Source organism: Lepisma saccharinum, chromosome 1, assembly GCF_977018435.1.
Source record: "Lepisma saccharinum chromosome 1, izLepSacc3.1, whole genome shotgun sequence".
NCBI lineage: Eukaryota > Metazoa > Arthropoda > Insecta > Zygentoma > Lepismatidae > Lepisma > Lepisma saccharinum.
The window spans coordinates 102798175-102822559 of NC_139229.1; the positions used below are offsets into that span (position 1 = coordinate 102798175).

At 40.8% G+C, this 24385-nt stretch overlaps 2 protein-coding genes and 1 pseudogene across 8 annotated transcripts in view; 2 read left to right on the plus strand and 1 right to left on the minus strand.

The window, feature by feature from the left end:
• Nucleotides 1–24385, minus strand: part of LOC145998800 (uncharacterized) — a 321949-nt gene that overhangs the window by 268462 nt on the left and 29102 nt on the right. The window lies entirely within an intron of this gene.
• LOC145998817 (uncharacterized) overlaps nt 1–24385 on the plus strand; it is a 189890-nt gene that overhangs the window by 149381 nt on the left and 16124 nt on the right. The gene's annotated exons all lie outside the window — the stretch shown is intronic.
• Nucleotides 623–3175, plus strand: LOC145985567 (transitional endoplasmic reticulum ATPase pseudogene; annotated as a pseudogene).

Consider the following 24385-nt stretch of genomic DNA (forward strand, 5'->3'; position numbering starts at 1 on the left):
TACATCACCACGCCATATGTTCAGCGCTGGAGACAGTCAACCTTAGCGCGATTCGGTTTGCAGGCCGATCCGATTTTGAGGACTCCACTCTATGACGAGTGCACGGTGTTTACAATTGAAAAAACTAAAATATTCTTCCATACGTGTACAGTAAACGTTGAAAAGTATATATTTAATCAGCGCTATGAATCTCTACCTAAACCATTTCATATGAAGCGTAATTCCTCTCGGTTGAATAATTATCGTGTTTTAAAAATGTGAAGCGATACGTTGTTTACATTTCACGCGGCCGCCATTACAACTGCGTTCGTGATCTAGAGGTCGCTTCTGATTGGTTACGCTACGAAAAATGCTACGGACCGAGCCTATCCCTGAGAATGCCATGAAATATGCCGTGACATCTCAAATGCCATAAGATTTTTCACTTTACACGGTAACAATTTGGTCACGGCATAAATATTAAGAAAAATGCTAAGAAAAATAATTTCGTCTAAAGCGGGCTTAAGTTTGTAGATTTTTAAATATTGTTTTGGTGCTATTGCTAACAACGGTACATGCTATTGTTTGAACAATCAAGTGATTTGCTTGGCATTTCACAGACTGCAAGAACTCGATAGATAGAACTCTGGCAGTGGCTACGGTTTTCCCGTTAGTGTTAGATATGGAGGAAGTGACGGATAACATGAAGGGAAAAAATCAGATTCTTCTACAAGTGGCCGAATCCATGGTACCGCACTTGGACTCATCCATCGCTGGAATTTCGGGTACAACGGCACGTGATGCCCAAATACTCAACGGAGAGTTCGTTACTCTGAGGGCGGGCGACAAGCAAACTGTGTGCGTCGTCCTTCACGACCAAGGTGTCCCCAAGGAGATACGGTTGAGTTCCATGACGAGGAAGAACCTGTCAGTGCAAGTGAGGGATTCCGCCCTGGTGGAGAAGTGCGATCGTCTCCCGATCGCGAAAAGGATTCAGGTCCTGCCCTTGGAGGGTCCGCTCGGGAGCGGCAACCAGTTGTCGGACCACCTGCGATCGTATTTCGCCTTCGAGAGACCTGTGCATGTCGGAGACGTGTTCGCAACCAAAAAGAACGGGAAGGAAATGCAATTCCAAATCGTCGATGCTGATCCTTCGCAGTTTTGCATCGTTGCGGGACACACGCTGGTCAGCACGGAAAGCGAAGATGCCGAGAAGTGCGAAGAAATTGCGTACAGCAGCATCGTCGGGTGTCGCGACCAATTGAGCCAAATAAGGCGTTTGGTCGAGACGAAGCTAAAGACCCCGAGTGCCATCCCCTTCAAAGGAATCCTGATCCACGGACCGTCTGGAACTGGGAAATCTATGATTGCCAACGCCGTCTGCCAGAATTCTGGAGCATACGTCTGTTGCATCACAGTGCCGGATGTAATTAACAATCTCATCGGAGAACCGGTCAGCAACCTGAGAGCGACTTTCGAGGATGCCAGGAAGAAATCTCCAACCATAATCTTGATGGACGAACTGGATGCCATCGCTCCGGACAGGAGCACGCTCAAAGATATAACCGAGAAGAAAGTCGTCCAGGAGCTGATCACGATGATGGACAAACTGGAAGAAGACGAGCAGGTTGTGGTAATCGGAGTCACGTCCAGAGTGAACGCGGTGGACCCAGCTCTCATGAAGCCTGGAAGGTTTGGCGTCGATTTCGGACTGAGTCTCCCGGACAAGGACGCTCGGTTGGAACTTCTCCGAATGTTCACGAAGAAAATGAAACTTTGCGACGACGTCGAGTTGCAGGAACTCGCAGAGAGGACGCGTGGGTTCACCGGGGCAGATCTGAGAACCGTTTGCTCCGAAGCCGGCCGCAGACGTTTCCACGAGTTGGTTAAGGACTTCGTTATGGAACGAGAGAAAGCTCGTCGACTCCTGGGCGAAGGGCTTGTCGTTAGAAAGCATCTTTTTGATGAAGTCATGCTGGAATTTACTCCGAAAAGAGCGGAAGTGTACGAGCTCGAGAAACCACATGTATCTTGGGAAGAAATTGTAGGTTTGTCGGATGTCAAATTGGATTTGATGGGTTTGGTTCAGCCTAGCGACAAGTACGAAAACTTACCTCTGAGCCCCACGAGAGGAGTCATTTTGTACGGACCTTCGGGATGCGGAAAGACCCTGTTAGCAAGGGCACTGGCGACGGAATGGAAGGCGAAACTCATCCGGGTGAACGCGCCAGAGCTAGTCAGCAACTGCCCTAAACGGTCCCTTGGAACCATACAGGAGATTTTCAACAGAGCGCGTCTCTCAGCTCCATGCGTCGTGCTCATCGAAAAAATAGACCTCATCGCACGCGTGAGATCCGGGAATGGCGAGGACATCGCGGTAGAGAAAATATACAATCACGTCGTCAGCGAAATCAGCGGCATCCAGAACGTTAAAGATGTGTTTGTGATCGGTACGACCGACCAGCCGGACATTCTCGACCCGGCCATTCTACGACCTGGAAGATTGAGCGAGTTGCTCTACGTTCCTCTCCCGGACAGGAAAGGCCGGGAGATAATTCTGCGAAAGTTGAAGAAGGACACACCTTTGAAACACATCGACGAAGAAGTACTGGCGAGTGAGACGTCTGGTTTCTCGGGAACGGATCTGATGAAACTTTTGCAGCGAGCATCCAGGAGAGCCATCTGCGCAGGAATCGAAATAGAGAGAAATGCTTTGCAAGCATCGGAATCTGTCATGATGGTGGACCCTGTTGCAGGAACCTCAAAGGCAAGTGACCTTGCAGTCCTTCCCGAACCAATGAACATCCTGCAATCAGATGAAGCCATGACTCACTGTCTCGAAGCTCTGAAGTTTGTTGAACCGTCATTGACTTCAGAGAACATGGAATACTTCAACAATTATATCAGTTAAATCAGCAACTTTATATGCTGAAAGTAAATCGTCCTATTATATGCGTGCCATTAACGGTAAAATCTAAGACTTTTTTTTTTCAACTGGTACACTCTCCGCACACAAAACGTATTGTATATTTTGTCAGCAAAATTGAAGACTAGCCTTTTTTTCTAGTGCACCCTTGAAGTACAAACTGTATTCTTTGATCTGTTAGAAGAGCTCCAGTTCTAAAATTTCAGTTCTGTTCTTTGTTACAAATTATACTTTACCAATGTTTTAAAATATGGGTTATTAATAAAACGTTTGCTCCAATCACATTCAATGGCTTCTTTTGGTTCTGAAAACCAGCCAGTTACTTTAAGCAATATATTTTTAGTTATAGGGAGACGAAGGCCCTCCCAGCTAACCTATTCAAATGCCTGTATTTGTGCTTTTATATTGCAAATAAGGCGTGGGCACGAATTTAATGTATGCTCAAGATATGTGTAAGTAATGATAAAACTACCCCCTGCACATTGTAGCATGCCAAGAAGGCATATGGGGGTTGTGCATGTAGGGCTCCACATATTCAGTCTCGGTCATTTGAGTAAGTAATGCAACAACACCACTGCTGGGTGAGGTCTAACTGGCGCGTGAGGCGGAATAGCACAATTCAAGAAAACAAGTCCCACTAGTTCCGCAGCCGCCTTACTTGCCAGATCTGACACTTGTGGACTTTTGGCTGCTTCTTACTTTCAACGTGGAGTTCAATGATGGAATACATCAAAACGAATGCGGCAGCTGCTTCATGAGTGTTTCCACAAAAGGCAAGGCAGATGGAGCAAGGCCGTCTGTGCCGACAATTTCGTGCCTGAATTGTCCGTGGACATTTTGATAAAACCTCGTATATCTATTCGTTAGACCAAGACTTACAACCTGCCTATTTATTTTTTGACTACTTTCCGTCGTATTTCCACCTACAAACATGAGAATGGAAAAATACTGATGAAATAAAAGGTCGGAGAAACACACATCTATCCTACAGCCAGAAATCAAACCTAGGACTCTTGAAGTCATAGCTCGACACATCAAACGCACCACCACTTATTTCGCCTCACATTGATGGTTGTAGGAACATGCACGTGTATATGTCAACGTGAATTGAAGAGGTTGTATTTAGTGTTTAATATTCCCCTACATTTATATCACGGATACTCCAATGAAAGATCCAGGGGGAATAATCACATTGTCCCAAGAACGACGGCTTTTCCTTTGTTACGAGGAGAGTCACGTATCTGTTACCAGAATCGTACAAAGTCGTTCGCCAATATTTCCCGAGGGAAAAGGGGGACAAGAGACTTGTTAACAGCAATCCAGAATCTTTGCCTGTTCTCCAACATGCTGTTAGTCCCCAGGGACATATTTCAGATTGCACGGCGTAATGCTGTGTGCCGGAAAGGCTCTGTTATTGAGGCTATTACTTTATCGTCGCGGGGGAATTATAGCGCCATCTCATAGCGGGATGATCGCTAAAACTGAACTGAGAGTCGATTTCCGTGTTTATAAGCAGCGCTGATTAAAGATCTTTATCAATCCAGTCTTTGCCTCTTCCTCTTTTTTAATAATGCTGATGGACAATCAGCAAATAACAATAAATTTTACAGTAAAGCAAATTTATGTTTTTATCAGAGAAGATGAACTTAGTGGGTTTACTGTATTAAACTATCAATTGCTTAATACACACATTTCGATATCAAACAGAACATAAGTCAGCACCATTCTTAGCTGAATTCTAAAATCAAACCATAAAGAATTAAGATTTTAAATTAGATAAATAATCTAGGATAAATGTACTAAATTGATTGATGGATTTGGTTTATTTTACTTCGGTTTTCTGCAACTTTTGGCTAATCTCGAAGTTTAATGATGAGCGGTGATATGATGAAATTGATGAAGGGACACTCACAAACAACACCAATTCCCAGGCCGGGATTCGAACCCAGGGCCCCTGATGTCGTAGCGCGCTGTGCTAACAACTTCGCCACGGAGGTTGATTCAAAACCTACAGAAATTATATAAGGATACTGTTGTGAACCACCAATTGGATAGAAGAAAACAACGTTCACCAAAGCTGTGGCTTGTCATGGTTTTGTCCTGAATCTTACTGAGGGTCTTCATTGAAAGTATAATTCCACCATTCTCCCATGAGGACGAAGGAAGAAATCTCAGTCTGGATGGTCGGACCTCCAGAGAATGACTGCTTCAGGTCAACTGTTCACCATCTCTTAGCGTGTTTGTCTTAACAGTTGGATTGCTAATAAATTTCACAATTTGTGAGCTGCAGTTCTACAAGCACAACAGTCTCGACGAATTAAAAAAAAACTTCGGAAACTGAGGACAGAGACAAGAACGACGCATCCATTTTCGGAGGTAGGACCCAAGACAAAAGTGAATTCCGCTGTTCCAAGATTGATTTCTGCTTCAAGCATCTCAAAAACTTTGTGAAGAGAAAAATACGAGGACGAGAAAGCTGAATGAGGATGGAAAGTGACAAATGGCCTGGCGATAAGAATCAGAGAGAGAGAGAGAGGAGAAAGGGAAGGAAGCAATCTTGTGGGTAATTAAACGTGGTGGATATTTCCTGTTAATGAGATTTCTGACTGCGAAAGACAAACTTGCAGACACGATCTCACTTTATAAGGGTTTGAGGCACGTTATTTTTTTAGCCTTGAATTTCAGGGACGATTAATTTTAGCTGAAAATCCTGAGAGACCAATTCGACTCCTGCCTGAGGTCAAATTTTACAAGTGACGAAGTTTTGGACAAATTTTGCACCTGACAGACATATTATAATAAACAAATGAAATCCTCACACAACTGAAATTGAATTTATTAAGAGTCGCAAGTAGAGTTTTGGGGGCATTAATCTGCATAAGCTGAACCTATGTCGTCTCCCTCTCCATCCTTCCCGTGTCAATTATATCATTCTCAGAACCTCCTAGAGCTATAAAGTTGAAATTTGGAGGTTTGATAGACTTAATACACTGTGAAAAGTCGACTTGAGAATGGACGGTCGAAAAACGAAAAAGAAAAAAAAAATAATCATACTTTTTGAAAAGGATTAGCGGGTTACATAGTTACACTAATTAATGTAAATTTAATGATTAAGTTCTTTTAAAATATATTAACGGTGTACGCAACTGAAGTTTGTAATCATTATCTATCTTTATGCATGATAAATATATTAATATTTAAATAAATGTAGCTTTCTCCCCTTTTTTGTATTGCATTTTACATTTTGTTATTGTCATATTTAAGGAAAAAGCTTTAAGGCGAGGATGGACAATTTCTCCTAGGTCTAGCTGCCGATCACTGTTGCCAACTTCGCTCTTTTGGAGCCAGTTCTGGCTCTTTCGTGCACTCGTTTGACTGAACAGTGGCACCCGCCCTCTGCCCCACCATGATGCGACCACTGGCTCCGGCCCATAAAGACCAACCTTTGCCATGAGTGTACATTTTGCACGTGACGTGATATTCATATGTAGGCTGCGTCACCCACCCCCTCTTTCCTCCCCGGGTATTTTTAAATATACCGCTGTGGCTAAGGTGAAGATGACAATATTATTATCCGGGAATCCTTTATTTTCGATTTCATATGAACATCATTGAGATGGGTAATGCCGCCAAATCTAGGCGGTGAAAACTAAGAATAAATTTCCTCCACTTTAAAGCTAACGGTAATAGCAGCGCCCCCCACCCCTCTGACACCTAAAATTACCCTAGGAGGCACTTTATGCAGCCTTCATTAATCTAGCTCCTTGAAAGTCATCTTTAGTTCTATTAATGGTGAAATGTAGCTCTTTTGTGCCCATCAGGTTTGGCAACACTGCCAGGGTGGCCGTATGAGGCAAGGAGAAATGCATTAGGTTTATGGGACCATTATTTTATTCGTTCCCATGGGAATATCAAACATCCAATTACGTAGAAAAGTACATGGACGGGAAAAAGACTATGTCATAGTAGTAGGAAGAGTCGAAACTCCCATTTGATTAGCCGTAACTTGAAGTTGAATTCGATTTCCAATAAGGAATACATGGGATTCTGTAAATACTTATTAATCATAGTTTTCAAACATCGTGTCTAACTTACTAATCAACTTGAAAAACAGTTTCCACTTGCAACATGGAGAGAAATTCATACTCTCTTGCATACTAAACCATTTTTTAAATAGCAGTGCCCAATCCGACGATATTGAAATAAATGCACAACTAGGGCTTAATTGTCCCTCCTCACCTTAAGTATTATTTATCTCCTTGAAAGAAATTTGACAACACGCCCTTTCCTGTAATATTGTCTACACTTAAAGGTTTCAGTCAACATTTAGTCGGTTAAGAACGATTAAATATAGTATCTTCATTACAACGTAAGTGAAGAGAATAATTTAGGATTTGAAGCTAATTAATGGTGCTGTCAGCTGTAATGTCCGCAACTGGTGACTGGAAAGCAAAAAATCAACAATCGGTTCCTTTTAATTTTTCCGTTCCCAAGATGCCGAACGCTCCTCGCAGCGCCAACAACCAGAATCGAGACACTCGATTGTAAGCATCACCTGTTCATTCTGGAGCCTCTAAGATAGTCTTCTTGTAAGCGCATAGAGCCCTGTTACGACTGGACACGTGCGGGGGGAAATTGTGGTCGAAGGACATTGGTTTATTGTAGAACTTCCTTATTACACGAGCACAGCAACATCCAAAGGATTACACTTGGCAACGTTGATACAGGGCAGCCGATTGGCGGATAGAAATAACTCCCAAGCTCAGCCCCAGTAGAAAATGCGTTCAGTGTAGAAGGCAGTTGCTAGCGCGCTGTTGCCAAACCGATAGCCGCGAGATTCTGCCGTCTGCTAAATTAGGTTTGAGTTCAATCATAAGCACTTCTGTAACAATCCTATTGACAGTCAGCATTGCAAAGCGCCAATGCTTGTAACTGTACACTCGCCTCATTTAGGAGTGATACATATTGCTTCTTTATACAACATGCTTGTCCAAGGTGCAGTTCGGCCGACGTTAGTCGATTATTTTCAAGTAGAATTTCGCATTGCTCTGTAGTTAGTGAAACTGAAAACAATTTTAATTAATTTTACAAAACATTAAAATGAGTGCATCAAAATTGCGCTGTATAAATTAAACGGTAATACTACATTCACTGACTGTACGATGGAATTAGTTGACGACAGTGTTTTCCCCCAATCAAGTGAGAACTTGGCAACATTGCCTGACCGTTATGCGCTTGCCTTTCGCACACTTCCTTGGGAAGCTTTCTGCTAACCGCCTTCGTGGTTGACGGCGGGGCAACAGCTCCCGCAGGATTATGTTATTTCGCCTTTCCTAGAGCGGATCTTCGGGAAGAAAAATCTGTTCCGTGTCTTGTAAGGATTTCGTGAGTCGCTACGGCCGCAATGTCTTATCGCTGACAGAAATCGCAGTTTATGAAATGGATTTGCGCGCACGGGAGCAGCTCAAAGGTTGCGGGTTTCTTTCCTCACCTTCCTACTTGTCAAGAGGGGTAGGGGCAAGGAAACGAACGATTCTCTGCCTGGAAAATATTGAAAATAAAATGGAAATCTGGTGAAAGAATATTCACGCACACATACAAAACAAAACAAACAAACAAAAAAAAAGCACTTCAGAACATGATATGAGGAAAAATTAGAGTATGTCGTCAGTGCTGTAGAGTCAAAAGAATAAGTCCTTAACAACGACCACTTTTTCGTTGACTGTACAACAGTAAAATTAGAAACTGCTACAAAAGTAACTCTTGAATAAATTAATAAAACCCAATGTAACCCTCCATCCTTGGCATCTAGGTACCTGTCGGCTACGAGGGAAGTTCAACCATCCCTACGATTGGAGAACTAGCGTGCTGTTGTCAAACCAAAAGTTGAAAGATTGCTAAATGCGGTTTTCCCTAGGCTTTTAGTCCAAGTGATAGATGCTACTATTGTGTCTTTGTTATCCCTTCACTTATAAAAACGAGGTTGAACAATTGTCGGTTCTTCTCCTCGTACTTTTATAGAAATATTTCTGCAAAGCGCCCTCTTCGTCGACGGAGCTCCGAAACTGATAGCGTAGTCGGGTAAAAAACAAAAGGCCATCTCCCGGCATTCGGGTAAAAGTCGCTAATCCGTCACTGGCTTAGCCAAACTTGTTTCTAGACAATTGCTGACTAAATAAACACGTACCTTAACATGCGTAACGGCATATATCCTAGTCAAATACTCGTGTAACATTTTCTAGCCTACCTTAAGTAACACCCGGTGGGGATGGTAGCGAGATTAAGCAAGGACGAAATAGTCGTAGTAGGAGCGTATTTCTCTTCTAGGAATGTTGAAAATATGAATGTACAGAAACTCACAAGCCTTCCATATGTCGAAAACCGGTATTTTTTAGTATTCATTGATATTTTTCGATATGGACCGAATACCGAAATCCGTTTTCTGAAACTCAGCACCGGATAGCCCTATTCTGTTCTACTGTTACGTTTAGGTCGTTAGCCGGTCTAACAGCTTGGCTACGAGAGGAGTTTAAGTGTGAGAAGGGAAGGGGGAATAATTAATGCTCCTTAGTCCTTCACCTATTTATTGTACATGGGCCGAACGGGTGAGGGGGTGAATACGCCCGAGGGGTTGCGTCGGCGCCGTGTCGTCCGTTGGCGGTGTGTACTTTGGGCACTGCCTAACCTTCCCACGAACACACTTCACGAGTCGAACCACTCAACCCAACCGTTCGCTCTCTTAAATACTTCCTTCCGCGACCTCTCGTCCCTCGGGAGCTGGCTGGTGTTTTTGTGATGACATAGCATTTTATTTCCGGCTCGTGACACTACAGCCCAACGCTGTAAATTTGATTTGATTTTTACTTTGCTTTTCTGCCACTTTTGGTAATGGATGAATGATAAGATGGAATTCTCGAAGGAACAAACACACATGGACAGGACACAGACCCTACAGAGGATTATACTGGCTACGAGCCCAGACGCCAGAGCCTCGTTAGTGTGCAAAATGCAGTCTAGGGTGTACTCCGTAACATTTGGGTGTCTTCAGAAAGGATCACCCCTTACACCCCACATCTGTGTAAGTGACGCTCACTGAGAGAAACGCAGAGAAACACTGCAACAGAATGCAACAGACGCGTTTCCAGCGTCTCAGTGGGCGATAATCTTTAAGATAACCTGCAGACTTCTGGTACGGAAATTCCGCGCGTTCCCCTGTAGTGAGCGTTATACCATTTGATAGAAGCAGACAACAGATGTTCTGTTGCCACATTTCCCCGCGTCTCAGTGGGCATTAAAAAAAAAGCAAGATGGCGGCAAGTTGTAATAGTGGTGCTGATCGTCGTCCTGTGTTTCGAGAGTTTTCAGTGGTTTTTCTCGGCCTGTGTTTAATCATAGTGTACTCGTGGCTTCAGTGTAGCATTCCTTCCGCTGTGTCAAAGGATTCTGATGAACTATTGCGGTGGAGATGTGCTCAGAGGAGATTTTCTTTTCCGGCACTCGCGGCGACACGTGTGCGTGTCTCCGCCATGGCTTCGCCCAGCAGCAGGGAACAACGCTCGGCAGGTAAGGGGACCCCGGTCCGGTACTTTCACCTCCTGTGCATGGCCTTGATCTGCGGGGACATACATGTGAATCCGGGGCCTGTGAAAACGGTGGCAAATTTCTCTGTGTATTACCAAAATACACAGAGCATTAAGAATAAGCTTGGCGACTGTGCAATTTTTGCGTGTGAACTCATGGCATATGACTGCCTAATTTTTACTGAAACGTGGTTGACAAAAAACGTTTGTGGCAGTGAGCTGCCATTCGCAAGCCATTTCACCATATATCGGAATGATCGTGCGACTCGTGGTGGGGGCGTTATGATCTGTGTTAACTCAAAATGGCCAAGCAAAGTACGCCACGACTTAAAACGGAACTGTGAAATACTGTGGGTGGAAGTTTCGGTGACCGGTGCCAAGAAGCTTCTCCTTGGCTCTTACTATAGGCCACATAAAAACAGTCCTTTGTTCCTCCTCGAAGAATGTCGAGATTCTTTGCTTGCGGCAGTTGCCCTGGGAGACGTTGCGCTTTTCGGCGACTTCAACTTCTCAATTGACTGGCAAGACCCTGTGAATGGAACAGCGAAGTGTACGAACGACGCATGGTTTATTGAAACTTTCATCTGTGGTTTAAACCTGAAACAACATAATTTGTTCAACAACAGGAAGGACAGCAACCTGGATTATGTTCTATCCACCCTAAACGATATTAGTATCACGCCACGTAAGAACCTCCTGACCTCCGACCACGACAGTTTGGATGTTTCTATTCTCATCCCCCCACCCCCTAGAAGAGGTCATCGCCCCTCCATCCAGAACAAACGCTACCTGTGGAACCGAGCGCCGTGGGAGGAGATAAGACTTTCCCTCGACTCCTTCCCCTGGTGCATCTTGGAAGACGGGACGGTCGACGAGGCAGCTGACCTATTTACAGGTGTCATTCAAGCAGCAGTGACGGACCACGTGCCTACAGGGAAAATATCTTCTCGGAGATTTCCGTGTTGGTTCGACTCCGAAGTACGGGATGTACTGGCCAACAAGACACGAGCATGGCAACTTTGGAAGGGCTTCCCGAGTGAACACACGCACAATACCTTTGCGGCTCTGCGACGACACTCAAAGTATCTGCTTCGAAAAAATATAAGGAACATATAGACAATATCACTGCAACAATCCCGGAAAACCCAAAAAACTTTTTTAATCTAATAAACTCAAGGAAAAATAACAGTAGGATTCCAGCTGAAATTATGCATGATAGTGAAAGTGCGATAGGGGACCGAAGGGCAGAACTCTTCAACGCTTATTTTCATGGTAACTTCTGCCCCCCGTCTTCCCTTGCAGCGTTGCCAAACGTAAGACCAGTCTGTTCCTCCTCCCTAACAACGCTTGTCACTACACCCGATGAGGTGAAGGATCTATTGTCGTCTCTTTCAGTTCACCGTGCCCTAGGACCGGACGATATCAACACCATGTTCCTCAGGAAAACTGTGCAATCCCTGTGCTATCCCCTCTCCATTCTCTTGAACAGATGTTTTTCGGAAGGCATCTTTCCTCACGCTTGGAAACAAGCTAACATCACACCGATTCACAAAAGTGGTAACAAAAATTTTGTTTCATCTTACAGACCAATCTCCTTACTCTCTCCTCTGTCCATCATCTGTGAAAAAGTAATCAAAGACAGACTGTACAAATTTGTTTCTCCGTACTTAAGCTCTAAGCAACATGGTTTTCTTCCTGGTAGCTCCTGTCTTACAAACCTGTCTGTTTTACTCTCACATGCTATGGAATGCATTTCAAATAATTCACAATTAGATGTAATATACTTTGATCTGGCCAAAGCCTTTGATACTGTTAGTCATCGTCTTCTGATTCACAAATTATGCAATAGATTCAACATTCATGGCAAATTTCTCACCCTTCTCACAGACTACCTTAGCGATCGCCAACAACGTGTTGTTCTTCCTGGAACTGTTTCTAACTTTCTTCCTGTCCTCTCTGGAGTTCCACAGGGTAGTGTTCTAGGACCTCTCTTGTTTATATTATTCGTCGATGACCTTGCCGACCATCTCACAGCTCCCTCTAGCAATTACCTTCTTTTCGCAGATGACTGTAAAATTTTCAGGGAAATCTCCACTTCCGACGATACTCATCTTCTTCAGAATGACATAGCAACATTTACTTCCTGGTGCCTGACATGGGACCTTACATTACATCCTGACAAGTGTACTACTCTCACTATCTCTCTCAAGAAGAATCTGTTAAAGTCATCTTACTCCATCTCTGGCAATAACATCAAAGCAGTATCCTCTCACAAAGACCTAGGCATTGTTTTCGACCAAAAGCTCACATTTGAGGAACATATTTTATGCACCACAAAAAAGGCCATGCGTCTCTTAGGTTTACTCTACCGTTTCACTGAAATTAGTGACATCTCAGCCCTCACTTTGTACTTCAAATCATTCATCTCCCCAATAACAGAATACTGCTCTCCCGTCTGGTCCATGGCATGTCCCACTCACCTCTCCAGAATCGATTCAGTCTTTAACTTCTTCCTAGCTATAGTCCGTCACAGGGTTCCCTCATTACGCAATTTTTCATCTCCGCATCTCTTGTCTTTTCTAAACTTACAAACTGCTTATCAGCGACGTTTGCAGAATGATTTCAGTTACTTATACAAAATTGTGAATGGCAAAATCCGCTGCAACACACTCCTTGAGGAATTCCACTTTAGAGTACCTATGCGCACAACTCGCAATACAAGGTTATTTTATACTAAAAAACCTAGACTAGAAATTCAAAAAAGATCTCTCTTTTATAGACTTGCAGCACAATACAATGATCTCCCCTCAAGTATTGATATATTTTCCTCCGAGTTTGCCTTTCGGTCTTCTATCAGAAGAAATACTTGTAATTAATATCACATAGTGCCATCTCTTACTTATTTTTTTGTTCATTTGCTATTCACTTTTATGTTGATTTGTTACTCTTAATTATTTCTTATTTATTTTTAATTATTTATTTTATTTTATTTTATTTTTATTTTTATGCTTATTATAATTATTGCTTTCTCATTGTTGACAATTTCAGTGTAAAATGGCCACCTGTGCTGTATCTGAAATTTTCTCAAATAAATAAATAAATAAATAAATAAAACAGCAAGTGCATTTGCAGCTTGGAAGCGAGTCAACTTCCGAAGCCTCCAATTAACAAGCGAGCCGGTGACACTGTACGTACACCATTGGACCTGTAGCTAGGGAACGAGTCGTAAGTTTCTTTTGCACCAATCAGCAAGTGATCCACTGGCGTCATCTCCACCCAGCACCAATCGCCAATCCTCTTGCTCATGCTATGCACTGTTGCTAGGCTCGCTAACCAGTCTTCGAGTAATCAGCTGGAGATGATCCGACTATAGCATACGTCTAGCTCTCTTGTATAATAAATCAAGAAGGTCACCTACTGTTAAATGGACTAACGTTTTGTTATTTTACGATTAAATCCATCGGCAGAATTATTGATGGAAAGGTTGAACAACATTGAATCTGTTCATCTCTTGTTAGATCAAAGAATGCAGGAGACCTTGCTCCAAAGGTGAATTCCCGAACTGGAGAAATTGCATCTCCTGCTGGTGTATAGCTTCAAAGCGAGGAGAGGTAGAAACCTTATTGTGGAACTCAGAGAGTCGATCTCAGATTGATGGTGACGTACATTGAAGTTCAAATTGAAAGCATCCCTCACGAGGATCCCCTCTGCGCGAATTGACCCTCCGTCAATTTATGTGAGACGGATCCTTCGCTCTCTGGTTGTCAGCAACCATTATATTGGGCAGGTCAAAGAGGAATGCAGGAAGCTTGAAAGTTTCCATCTTCTTTCGGCAGAAAGGCTATTTTAGCATGGTCAGGGAAGAGAAGAATTCGAGAAGTTCAAAACTATTGTTAGAAAATAGTTTTTTTCGGCGTCACAGAACGTTTCTAGATAAGGATATTTTCAAGAACGTAATAAAAGTTTGCTTTTAATCCTGGAATGTGACTAGAAAAGAATGTAGGAAATCTCTTTATAGAACCTTACTTTATATAGATCATAGAACGTTCCTAGAAAAGAATGTAGGAAAACTCTTGATAGAACCTTACGTTCGATAGATCATACTAACGTGCCTAGGAAATAATGTAGAAAACGTTTGATGGAAACTTACTTGCTTTCGATATATCATAGAACGTGCCTATAAATGAATGTAGAAAACGTTCAAAAAAACCTTACTTTCGATAGGTCGTAGAATGTGTCTAGAAAAGAACTAAGGAAATCCTTAAATTGAATATTATTTTAGGTAGATCATAGAATTTACCTGGAAAACGTTTTTTAGAACTAACTAACTTGCGAGATCGTAGAACGTGTCTAGACAAAAATGTAGAAAATAACTTATCTTCGATAAATCATAGAACGTGGCTAGACAGAAATGTAGGAAAATCTTTCATTTAACGCAATTTATTTACATAGACAGGGTTATAGGAAAACGCCAGGCAAGTTAGAGAACGTGAATTGACAAGCATGTACGATTTTTAATGTTTAAAAGAAAATCGAAATTAAGTTACATTTAAAATAAGCGGTGGCCGCGCTGGCTCAGTCGGTAACGTGTCTGACTACCATGCTAAAGTTCCCGGGTTTGATCCCCGGCCGGTTCAAATCCGGGAACTTTTCTAACGTTGGAAGCGGCCCCTGTGCCCACCCAGCGTCGAATAACATGGGTACCTGGGGGAAACCCTGGGGGGTAAAGGCGATCAGGGGCGTGATGCTGATCACATCACCTTCACTCACGACCGGATCAAGAAAGTGTGGGGCGTTACCCCCACACCCCCTATATGCCTTCATGGCGTGGTGCTAAGCACAGGGGAACACTTTACCTTTTTTTAAAAAATAAGAAACCTGCCCAGAAAAGCGTGAAATTGTGACTAGAGAAGGATGCTAGAGGTTGGAAGAAATCATTAAAAGTGCAAGCCCTGAGTGGTGAGAAGTATTTAATGTTAGTTTTATAATTTGCTATTCTGGTCAAGATTGTGCTTAGATTGATTGATTGATTCGGTGTTTTAAGTCCACTTTATGCACAGTAAGGCTAATCGGGACTGAACCTACAGTTTAAAGTGGGATCCGAACTACTATGTGCCTCCACCTGGTATCGAACCCGGGACTCCTAGATTACAAGTCGACGACAGATTGTGCTTAGAAAAGATGGACAAAGGTGTTATTACAAAATGTGATTAAAGCAAATTTGTTCATTGTACAAACTAGTTGTTAATGAAATGAAAAAGGAACAGGAAGAAACCGAGCAATGGAAAGGAGCGTATGTGAATAAAAGAAAGAAATAGCAAAAATATGAAGGATAAGAGAAGGAATAAAGGAACGGAATGAAATGAAGAGGGGGGAATAAGTGCGGAATAAAGGATAAGACTGAGAAGGCATGGAAAGGAAAAGAAGAGAGAAAATATTATATGGAATGAAAGGAAAGAGAAAGGGGAGGAAAAGACAGGAATGTAAAGGGGAAGAAACGAAAGGAAATAAAAGCATGCAAGGAAAGAAAAACGGAGGAGATGTGGGTATAGAAAACCAAAGGAAATTAAACTAGGAAAACAAAGAAAATGACAGGAAAAGAAAGGATATTGAACGAGGAAAAAGGAAGAAAATTAAAGGAAATTGAAATAAGAAAATGAGAGAAAATGAAAATAAATTGGACAAGGAAAAGGAAGAACACTGCAGTAAAATAGAGAAATGAAATAAGAAATTGAACCGGAAAACGAAACAAAAATGACAAGAAAGAGAAGGGGAAAATTAAGGGAATTGAAAAAGGAAAACGAAAATTACTGGAAATTAAAAGAAAGCAAAGGAAATGTAACGAGTGACAGGTAAGAAAGAAAAATCCAAAAAATTTAACGAAGAAAAGAAAGAAAATGACAGGAAAATGCAGATTAGAAGGAAATTGAATAAGGAAAAGAAAAATACAGGAAAGAAAGGAAATTCAACGAGAGAAAGAAAATAACAGAAAAAGAAATGGAAGAAGGAAAAGGAAATCAACGGAAGGACATAGAAAGGAAATACATGGGAAGGAAAAGAAAGAATAATAAAGGAAAAGGAAACTGGCATTTAAAAATGTCGAAGTTAACAGTAGGATTTTATACTCAAGGGACTGTTTCTTAGCGATCTGCTCCATAAACCTTTTCCCTGATAACCATACATATTGCACGAAACTAAGTTCTATTTTAGATTTCATTTCCTTGCGAAGAAGATTCTTTCCTGCGGGTATCTGCTCGTTTCTGAAAAGGTCGCGTGACAACACAATTTTCCACCCTCAAAGCACAACGGGAAAAGCTCTCCCCCTCTCCAGAGCGACAAGAAGCTGGAAAATGTATCTGAAATTCACTCGGGAGCCCATCTCGCCCTCAACATCGTCTCCAGTACGGATTTCGACAGGTTTGGTATCCCAGAAACTGATTCGATGATGGACGATTTCGAAGAAAATTTGATCTCAAGGTCTCGGCTGCATTGCAGTCAGGAAGGTTTCTGCGAGAAAGGGAAAACGTTCCATTGTTTTGAAAACATGTTGGAGGAATGTTTTTGGCACAGTTCTCATTTGCTATAGGCAAGAGAGATAAACAAAATACATTGTAATGTAATATTGGATAAGGCTAGGAAGTTGAAGAGTTTATGCCTAACAGAGATGTAGCAATTTAAAGCATTGACATATTCTCGATATATTTTGATATGGGTTCAATTACTATTTGTTTAGTATAGTATTAGAATTGTATATGAAAAGGAGTTTTATGTTTTATTGTATAGCTTAGTATATATGAATTGGTTTATGATAGATTTAAGTACAGTGTTGGGATTTATTAAATATATGAAATATTAATTTTTATTATAGGAGATGTTAATGATCGTACCTTTTGTATTAGGGAGGATTAAATTTTAATTGAATAGTCTTTTGTCTCGAAAGATGAGGAGCTAGTAAGGTTAATTTTAAGGTTTTTTAAGTATAACACCATTAAGCCTTGTTTCCATGATTATGAAAAACTAAATATGCTGACCAAGGCAGTAATTTATTTTATTAAAAACATTAACTAAACGTAACGTTTCAACCTTCTAGCAAGGTCTTCATCAGACTCTGTATCAAGTACAAAAGTAACAAGATACACAAAAAGGGCATTATATATACACAAACATTACTCCCTCCAGACTATTAGAAAGTTGTTAGGAACTTTCTAGCAGGTGGCTTTCACTTGCCAACTGTACTTTCAATAAAGAATATGGAGGACAGAATCAAGAAAATATGCATGAAAGAATGTGAAAAAGAAGGCAAAATAAATAGCCTATGGAAACAGCTGGAAAAGAATGGCTATGAGAAGCAGGATAGACTGGACATAAACAGAAGAAGTAAGAAAACGGGAAGAGAAAGAAAAAGAGGAGAGAAGGTTTGGAATAAGGAGTATGGGGAAGACCACAGAAAAGATATGCAAAGTGCTTAGGAAAGCGGGAATTAAAACTTACAGGAAGGGAGGGAGAAGTATCTTAGGAATAGCGAAGAATGCAAACAAGAAAAAGGAAAACAGAGAAGAGGAAGAGGAAGGGATTATCTACGAAGTGAAATGTAAAGAATGTCAGAGTGTGTGCATAGGAGAAACTAAAAAAGGGCTGAAAGACAGGTTGAAACAACATAGGGATGATGTACGACTTAAGAGAGAGAGAAATGCAATATTTAAACACACGAGAGAAACAGGACATGACAGAGTGGGATGAGGCTAAGCAGATAGGAAGGGAGAAGAGAATGCTAGTGAGAAAATGGAAGGAAGCCAAGGAAATAGAGAAGAATGGTGAAGAAGATATAATGAACTGGAATGGGGGACTGAAGTTAAACAAAGAATGGAAGAAGGTGTTAGAAAGAGTGGAACGGACAAGAGAGAAAGAGGAGAGGAGAAGGGAGAAAAATGAAGGAAAAAGAGTGTGAGATAAAAAGTCCAACAACATTCTATATGAAAGTAATTATGTTTTTAGCCTTTTAGGTTAAAGTACAGTTGGCAAGTGAAAGCCACCTGCTAGAAAGTTCCTAACAACTTTCTAATAGTTTGGAGGGAGTAATGTTTGTGTATATATAATGCCCTTTTTGTGTATCTTGTTACTTTTGTACTTGATACAGAGTCTGATAAAGACCTTGCTAGAAGGTTGAAACGTTACGTTTAGTTTATGTTTTTAATAAAATAAATTACTGCCTTGGTCAGCATATTTAGTTTTAAGTATATTTTTCTGTTAAAATTATTATTTGTAATAAAATGTTATTCGACATATTATATCTAGTTATTAGGGAATTATATTTAAGGTGCCTTTACACTTAGTATTTTTATATTCATTTATATTATAATGTTAGTGTTTAGTTATGACTTGGGGGATGTGCTTCTGGTTAATGTATTGATTATAACTTTATAATAAAATATTATATTTATTGGTTTACATGAACCTAAAATAATGTAGAGAAAACACTATCAAAAAATTTCATTGTGAACCACACAAATACAATGGAATCTAAGCTCAGAATATTGTGCATATTAAAAATTGTATTCCCATACATGTATGTTATTACAGTACTAACTTATTTCTTGAATTTCATTACATTATCTCTTTTTATTCTCTTCTTTGTTATTGTTTCGCTCATTATTTATTAATAACTAACTTTAATTCTGTATTGTATATGAATGTAAAAGTTTAGAAGATTTACTCAATTTCAGGAACTCTCTCTTAGTTATAAATAGAGCTGAGCCGATACCACTTGGAACCGATACCGATTCTTGAAGAAGTAACAATTAAAAGTTGTACAAAATATTTGATTAATATTACAAGCGTTAATTTAGCACTGCTTTCATTTAAAACGTTCAAAAATTACCTCAGAATATTAAAATGCAGTTTTTTCACATAATATTGGTGCAAAATCAATTTTGCATAACTTCCAGGATAATTAGACTCCGCGAGAGTGTCATTTTGTGGACCCTGCAATGATCCAAACGGCGGAAATGTACAGCTGTTTTTTTTCTTTCTTTTTGACTCTGTAGTTGGACAGTTGTGTCCTAAATAAATAAATGGATATTTTACAACTCACTCATTAAAGGCAATAAGTGAGACTGTATCCAGGCTTATTAATGGAGAGTCGATTTCTGGTTGCGGACAATTTTCACAAACCTCATTCTTACACTACATTCGTCACCCTTAAATGTGCTTATAGCTTCAGGACGAAGTGGTATTTTGTAATTCATTTCTTATTACTTCTGTATAAGATAGTTTAGATACAAAATTATAAGGTAATTTTTTAACTCTAAGGTAACAAGAACTCTATAGTAAAAAGAAAAATTAAAAAAATTCAAATAAAACATATCTAAAACATGTTAGTCATGTTGTGTTTAGATTCCTCAATGAATTTTGCCACTTTAAAATTCATGTTGAAATTGTACACATTTTACAACATTCTTGGCCGTATTATTACGTTGAATTTACACTAAATTAAAATACTTTGTAGAAAAAAATAACTAACTCAAACAGTATTGCCAAATATAAATCTGTTTTTACCAGATGCTAAATTCATACAAGCATCTTTCTGGCATAACAATTCACACAAGTAAATGTGAGTAAAATTGGCGGAAGTACTATTATTTGTACAGAACCATGCACCATCACCAGCTAGGAAACCTGGAAATATAAATGCATCTGACTGTACACCAGGCGTATCCTTTCCCATCTACAGATTGAAGTGTTCATCCTGCCTAAAGAGATGACCTCCTATACAAAATAAAAGTGGTAAAACACTCAAAAGTTCGGAGAAGTGTTTAAGTTTTCTGACAGACTCTACATTTTGTATGTTCTGGATTCTCCAGTGGATTAACGTCCTCTGGAACATATCGACCCTTCCAGAGACGAAGGAGAGGACAGCATTGTGGAACATCTATAAGGATGAAACTTAACTTATACGATATAAATCCTTCAAAACGATCTTCATTTCGTTTTTACGATGACAGTGTTGCCGCTGAAAAGTAGGGCGTGGCTCGATTTGCTATTTTTATGTGTTTCATGTGAAATCCAATTCCTCCATCTGTTTCATCCGATTGTGATTGGAAGAAACGGGAAAATAAAATCATTTTGAGTTCACGGTTAGCAATGCTTGTATCACATTTGCGGCCATTTTCACATAAACGTGAAACTTGTCAAATACTGGGAAAAAAGATAAATGACAACAATGTCGTAAAAGAAAACAGAGCATTTCAACGAACTGGTCTTTGGTGCGAACTCTACTCGTGGAAATCATAAAATGTTTATATTTTCCCAGCATAAAAAGTATCTTGGCTGGCTTTCAAATAGTTGATGGCCAGGGATTACTAATCTCGCTGAAAAGTGTGAAAATCACAAGATGTTGGCAAAGATTACGTGAAGTCCGCGGATCGGACAGGATAATCGGAACTGAAACAAAAGAACTCCTTGATTACAAGGTTAGAACGTTACCATTACGCTAGCATGGAGGTTCAGGACTTGTATGACCTGGGATAAATATGACTGCGTGCACACACTCTTTACTCAAACAAATCCCGTAGTGGTCCTTTGTCGTGAGGTTATTTTTACATGCGTTTTTACTGTTTCTTCTTTGCATAAGATTTTCACATTGCTTTAGTTATGGAAAACTTAAGCAAATTTTAGTTTTAATGACAAAAATAAATAATTGATTTTTTTATTGATTTAGTTTATTTTACTTCGCGTTTTGTGCCTCTTGGCTAATTTGCGAAGATGGGGATGAGTGATGAAATGATGAAATTGATGAATGAACATTCACAAACAACCAAACCCGAGCGGTATTCGAATCCGGGACCCTTGGCGTCGCAGCGCGATGTGCTAACCACTCGGCCACAGGGTCCGGCACAAAAATAAATAACTTACCTTTATGAGAAATGAACAAATTTCTTGCATTTGGAAAACTATTTCATCTCATCGGCCACTAAATATGAAATGTTTATTGAAGGATATCACCCAAATCTGTGAACACAATCATATTTCCAACTTTTCACTCTCACAGAATAAAATTTTCAAAAATTGTCATCTTAAATTCACTTTTCAGCTTACAATAACATTGATGGATTTCCACGCACAGTGAGTGCGTAGCTAGTAAATATTCCCAGTATTCACTCACAACACAGCACTTCCTGTACAAAACGCACTTCTAAATAGAAAGCATTTGTTCCCTTCAATTTACTCAAATGAAATGATTGCTTTAATTCAAAGTTCGATGTACTCCTTGTCTTATTTTCTTCTTTCGACGATAGAAAGTTGCCGGTTTGTTTCACTCGCGTTACTCTTCTTCTCGGGCCTCCCAAACGGCGTAGTGATAACGTCGCCGCCTTGTAATCAAGCGGTTTCGATACCCGGTGAAACCACATGACACAGTGGTGCAGATCCCAGTTTAAACTATAGGTCCAGTCCCGATTAGCCTTTATGCCTCTCACTTCCATTGTGCTTAATCAAGAAATCCTTCTGCTCCCGTGTTATTTTGCAATTCAGTGATTACAAAATAATGTAGTTCTCTCTGATGTATAACGTCTTTCAGATGCAAACTAATGCATTTACTGCAGGATTTTGCATGCTGCAAAGTACACCGTCTAGTAGTCTAGTAGTTTTACACCTCAGGGGGAAAGCTAATCATGCACAAACCATGCAGCCTCAGGGATTCTGACTGACGGAAATTTCCCTAACAATGCCAAAAAATCCCTCTGTGACCTCAAAATACCGTTTTATGTACACACATACACCCACACCCCTAACCTCCTCCTCCAGTAACACATCAGGTGTTTCTCTCCGATTTTTTTTCCCTTCCTACGAAACTTCCCTTCTGGGAAGATACCCCTAGCGAATTATATTTCAGTTCAGGACGAGGTCAAAGCATTGTCAGTCATTTCTGCGCCAAACTGCAGCACAACAATATCTTTTGAATCGAACTTTCACCAGCTAGACTAGAAATAACAGATCTCATAGCGCTTGAGGTAGTTCTATTTGAACAAAGGAAGTGTTATGCCCAGTTTATATTGAATATTTCGCAGCGTTTCTCGCTTTAAAGTGCAAATTCGGTGTTATTCTAAAAATGGTTAGCAAATATTCCCAGCAAATATTCCCAGATCCCAGATCCCAAATGGTTATTTCGCGATTCCGAAAACTTGCCTCCTTAACCTACCCAAATAAATTTTAAACACTTTATTTTGCTTTCCTCAACTTTTCGGTGTTATTGTTAAAACGAAAACTTAACGTCCCTACAAATAGGTTATTGTGCAGCTTCATGGCAAGGGCCTCCCCGACGTAAAAGAATCGGAGCTGTCCACGTATAAAGTGGACTTAAACGGAAACTCGGCTTCATGGCAAGGTATAGTCCGATTACTTTCAAAACATCTCTGGCTTCCATGCCCCGGAAGCGAGCCTACCAACAGTGTAAAGCGTGAGCTCGAGAGTTAGCCATAGGTGCTGGGTTGAGATGACGTCGGCGGCTCGCTTCTTGATTGGAGGCTTCGAACCTTTTGACTCGCTCCCAAGCTGGAAATGCAGAACACCCAGAGATGTTACGAAAGTAATCTCACTTCTGCCGAGATTTGACTTTTTTCTTGGTTTTACTCACATATACTCAAGGCTATGCAGGGAATATACTTTTAGCAAAGGACCTGAACGCTTCTTTCCACTTCTTGTGCCTTTCTGCTTAAGATATGCTAAGTAAATAAACCAAATAGGGTAAACCAGTGTTATTCTTTTACCGTTGCAACAGATAAATCTCCACAACTGGCAACCCGTGTTCCGAAACCCAGCTGGTCGTATTTTCCAAGCACGGACCCTGTAACACCACAACACACAGCTCTAAATTTTGCTACAATCGTCAAAGACACGACATCAGAATCTTATCTGAAAGGGAAGAATAAGGCAATGCCTCAGTGATCCAGCCGACCATGCTGCTTCTGCCAATCTTAAGTTGGCTTGTTTAAAATGAAAGCTGGATAACCTCGTTGAAGTGAGAACCGGGGGTGTTTCCAGACGACTGCAGTAGTGGCACAGCGCCAATAATTGCTTGGCGCCATGCCAAGCCCACTTCGAATGCAGTGCGTTTCGCCAAGCATGCTTTAAGCGTCTGGGATTGCCACTGCAAAGTCACGACACAGATTGCCAGGTGGACGGGCATTGGCGGTAAGGAAGGTCTTCAAAACAGAGCTGCAGGAAATAAGTAGATTCAGTCAACTCTAGGGGGGGGGGACATTGACGGCCAAGTGTACCTGCAGGAGGCAATTACCGCCCACAACTTCAAATTTTATGCAAATAAAAATACTTTTCGTAAAATTTTCTTGCTCGCTTCGCTCGCAATGTCTGCCTTTCTTAGTCATATAAAGTTCAGAACCGTAGCCAGAGGACAGCGGGAGACAGCCCTGAGTGCCGAACGATCTAAATGAAAAAAAAAAGGTTGTAAATTTGAATGATTGATTTCTGTTTTTTTAAAGTCTACTTTATGCACAGAAAGGCTAATTGTAACTGGAGCTATAGCTTAAATTGGGTTCCGAACCACTATGTGCCTCCACCGGGTATCGAACCCTGGACCCCTTGATCACAAGGCGACGATTTACCACTACACAATCGGGGAGGCACAAAAGTTGTAAATGATATAATGCCATGGAGTTCCGTGAAATTATTTGCGCCCTATTAAATTAATATTGATTTCAGCCTGCAAAATAATTGGATCTAAAGAATTTCTTGCTCGCTTCGCTCGCAATTTATGTTGTCCGCTGTATTGCATTGTAAATGACCACACAGAGACATAACACTTGTCTTAATTGATTTTGTTTTAAATGCATGAACAATTGTTTTGGGGAAAGGGAGCGTGCACATTTGAGAGACAATTTATGTA